The sequence below is a fragment of the Acyrthosiphon pisum genome, chromosome X (assembly GCF_005508785.2).
Source record: "Acyrthosiphon pisum isolate AL4f chromosome X, pea_aphid_22Mar2018_4r6ur, whole genome shotgun sequence".
Taxonomy (NCBI): Eukaryota; Metazoa; Arthropoda; class Insecta; order Hemiptera; family Aphididae; genus Acyrthosiphon; species Acyrthosiphon pisum.
Window position 1 is genome coordinate 52,344,592 of NC_042493.1, and position 4,645 is coordinate 52,349,236.

Below are 4,645 nucleotides of genomic sequence, written 5' to 3' on the forward strand. Positions count from 1 at the left end.
CTTTATAATTTTTTTGTAAAAGTATTCTTTTAAGAGTTATGATTAATTATATTCAAAAACTGACGATTTCTAATATTTTTTTGTTATTAAAACTTAAGAGCTTTTGCGGCACGGGTTAAAGTTGAACATTTTCTCTAAAAAAATGTTCTCATGCTTTTTTTAAGTAACTGAACAGATTTGAGGGCGGTAACCCGAACATTTTGCAATTTTTTTTTTTACTTCATCTATACCGGAGGACCACCCTAATCATCACTACAAAATGCTATTCAAATATTTCAAGATTTGCGTTCAAAAGGATATATAAATTACTTACTCACCTATAAAATTAGACAGAACCATATTGATACTACATTTAGTGCAATCAGAAGCAGATTAGGGTACAATAATAATCCAACTTGTAGACAATTTAAAGCAGCATATAAACGAATGGTAATCGGAAAAAAAATCCCCCGATGAACAAACCTGGAAAAAAAATCCCCGACCCTAGGAAAAAAAATCCCCAGACTACTACAATATATAATAAAAATAAAAATGTTAATAAAAAAAAAAAAAACTTTAAAAGGAATAATTAACAATAATATTTTATATATTTACTATGTTAATACATATTTTGTGTTGGTATAATTCTGTAAAAATTGAATCCCCGAAATAGAATATTACGTTTTCTGTGACATTTTGACGATAATTTATAAGGTATAAGAACTTCAAATGATACTTATGAATTATGATTGTTGTGTGTGATTGTTGTGTGTACCTTTGATAATATATAATATAAATATTATAATATATAATATTCAAATTTGAATTACACGTAATATATTATCGTAATTGAAAACAAAATATTATTTATAAATTATAATATATAATTTTTACAGAATTAACAATATAATATAATATAATATACGTATTTGTAATTAAATATTAATTATAGATACTAATTATTAATGTTTAAAAAATATTTGTTCAACCATTTGCATGTGGTTGTGAGTAATATTGTAGTCTGGGGATTTTTTTTCCGGGATTCAAACGAATATTAGTTCATAATGAAATTGTTAGATATCAATTTGGAAACTGCACTTTATTAGATAATACTAAAAATTTAACAGTTGATTATTTTGTAAAAGAAAAAGAATTAGTAGGTATTTAAAATAAATGATACGTGGATACCAAATAGTCATCACTTAATATACATAAACAAAAACCTAAAACTATATAAGTTAAATTGAACAATTATAATCAAAAATATTTTAGAAAGAAATACAAAATATCACGGAATAGAAAAAAGCGCCTACATTAATAAATTGTTTGAGAACATATGATAAGGGATTATGGCCTATCCATTCTTTATTATTTATGTTCCAGCCACGACGGCTTATCAGGCACCAACAACTATATTATTGTGGCGCGCCGGAAGATCTCGTGACAGTATGCGAAGATCGCCGCGGCAAACTTGAACTTAGTGCGTTTGAAACATCACCGGATTAGGTTAGATGAAAAACTGTTTTTATTAATACAAGTACGAACACGTAAACATGTGGCCAATGGCTGGTCACCCGCGCAAGTTTTGGTTTTGGCGTCGCGGGACGAGTCGAATCGCGAAGGGCTGCGGAACGGGTAGGTCGAGTGCGTTGCCTCGGTGAACCGTGATCGGTGATCGCGCGGCGGTGGACGCAAACAGGACGACGTTCCAGGTGGCTTTTTTGTGATTTGGTCGAGCGGATGGGAAAAGCGAGTGTGCGATGTATCGCGGGAAAAAAGACTGTGTAGAGCATGCTATAGATAGTATGGTTGTCCATCGACGTATGACTCTCATACTTAAAAAGTGTCTACCGAAATTAATCTCTATAATCAGTATTAAAGTTAAATTAAACAGCTGGAGCCTGGAACTTAGGCACTAGCGCTTATATGTCATAGTAGCTATCACGGAACTACAATTTACTTTTGAAAGGTAATTGCATTTAGAATCACTACAACAAATAAGCGCTAGAGCGTAAATTTCCAGCTGTTTAATATTGATAATGGAGATTCATTTCGGTAGACACTTTTCTAGATTCGATGGGCAACCATACTATTGTGGCGGTGCTGCCGTCACATGATTTCCTCCCGAACGACGTTAGCACTGTAAGGCGTTGGTCACCCCCCTCCAAACCAACGGTCGAGCCGCCGCCCGGACCGACCTTTTCTTCTCTCGCGACGTTGAGTTATCAACATCACGCGCGTGATATGCATCTCCCGTACCGCGTCTTTTTCCATACAAAAAACTTCGTCTACTTCTCGTCGTAGACTTTCGCTGTTTGTTACATTGTAAATAACATTTTCTCTTGTCAATACTTTCCTTTTTCACAATAAAGAAAACCTTGTCAACCAACGATTCGTTCGTAGCATTTTGTTGAATTGATCACGGCCACGTGATCTGTTGGAGGCAGTCGGCACTAACAGTACCGACTACTCTACATTGGTGACCTCGATATTCGTACACGCGCTTCGCTTACCCCGTCCGTTCGATCAGTCCGTCGCGAGTGAGTCATGGCAAACGAGTTCGAAAATGTGCAAGGCGGAGGCGGCAACGACAACGTGAACACCTCCCCGCCCACCGTTAAGGCGGCACCGCCCGATGTGGCCGCCGTTGCCCGCCTCCCAGCCTTTTGGAGACACGCGCCCGAGCACTGGATCACTCACGCAGAAGCAACCTTCGCTTGTCAGCACATTTCAGCAAACAACACACGCGTTAACCACGTGCTGACCGTGCTCGATGAAGAGGGCATTCGCGCCGTCGCTGATCTGCTCGAGTCCTCAGCCACGTACGAAGGAATCCGCCGCCGCCTCATCGACGTTTTCGGCATCCCTCGATCTACGCGTTTCCGCAAGATTGTTCTCCCCGGAGGCATCGGCGACCGTCGACCCTCGCAGCTGCTAAGAGACATGCGCAACGCCGCCCCGCAAGATTTCGGGGAGATTGCGCTCAAGGAGTTTTGGCTGGAGAAATTGCCCACCAACGTGCTATCAATAATATCTAGCATTGACTAACCTACGGACGCCCTTGCTGCCCGAGCAGATCGGGTCATGGAGGTCTGCAGCTTACAGCGAGTGGACGCTGTTTCCGCTCCCGATGACTGTCTCTCGGAGCTCGCAAATGCAGTACGCTCTCTAATAAAGCAAATGCAAACCGTCGTCGTTTATTTGTTATAAAATACCCAAAGCTAACCTACCCAAAGGGTATTTTAAAGTTTACACTAATCAATTTTATTGTACCTAATACCTATATCTTGATAAAATTCTGTCATATTTAGTGGTTATCTACTAATCTTCAAACAGTGAAACATTTAAACCGATTTTTTCCAGTTATTTAATTAAAATATCAATTGCTGAACAATCATATTTTATATATTTTGTTATAAGTGTTTTTGTTACCTATTGTGTAGTGATTAGTGGAGTACAATGTAAGTATGAATAATTTCAAAAAATTATAGAGATGTGCATAATATACTTACTTATACAAGGAAAAATTTTAATTTGAGTCTCAAATACAAGAGTTTAATATTGATAGTGAGTTTTCTTCTCTAGTAGAATTAGAAAACTCTTTGACTAATTATGAGGCAAAACATTATTGCAATTTTACAAAGTCAAACTCAAGATCAACTAAGGATCTAAAAAGAAAGCATTAAAAAGATATATAAATCCAAAGCTGGAATATGCTGAAATTGATTATGTGTGTGTTAATGGAGGACAATATAAAACCCAATCAAAGGGAATTAGACCACAACAAAGGTTTGTGTATAAGAATTATATAAATACATTATATAGATACATTTTCTTTCAGTTCTTACCGTTCGAACTGCCCTGTGGCTATTCGTATAAGGCCTGATGCAATGGGTGAAAAATTAGTCATTAAATCTTTTGTCAGTTAGTAAAATCACATATGTACCAAGGTAAAAATAATTAATTTAGAGTTTAGTTTTAAGTATCAAAAATATATTTGTTAGGCCATGTATGACCATTAGGGCGGCACTCAAATTTTTTTTTTTTTTTAGTTTTCTCATGTTTTTAATTTGATCTATTTATAATAAAAGTGATATTGTGAAAGTTAAAAAAATTTTAAAAAATTTTACGAGGTCGCTCAATGCACTTAAAAATACCAATTACAAAATAATAATATACCTATGATAATTTTATTTTTGTAATGTTAAATTTAATTATCAATGTAGTTTTAATTATATTAGGAACAATAAAAAGTAAATACAAATTGGGTTATTACATTACATAACTATTGTGTTGATAAGGTGTATAAATATCATAAGGTTTACAATCAATTACATTTGTAACAAAGTTGTCTTTTTGGAATCAGGAAAATCTTTTCTGTGTTTTTCGATTACTAGCAGAATGTATTGCTGTTGTTCTTCTTGATTTGTACGAGTTCCATTAAATGATGTCATCAATGCTATACCTCTTTCAGCTGCATCATTAACCACTTTGAGAGCTTTTACTTTTTTATATCCATCCAGAAATTCCTTACTATTTTTCCAAGTACTTGGGTGTGTCGTTAAAAAGTCAGTTTTAATGTTTAGAGCCGTAAAAAGCTTATGTGTATTATTTGTAACAAAATCATTTAATTCACAATTTGAAATACTATGTTCTGGTATTTTTA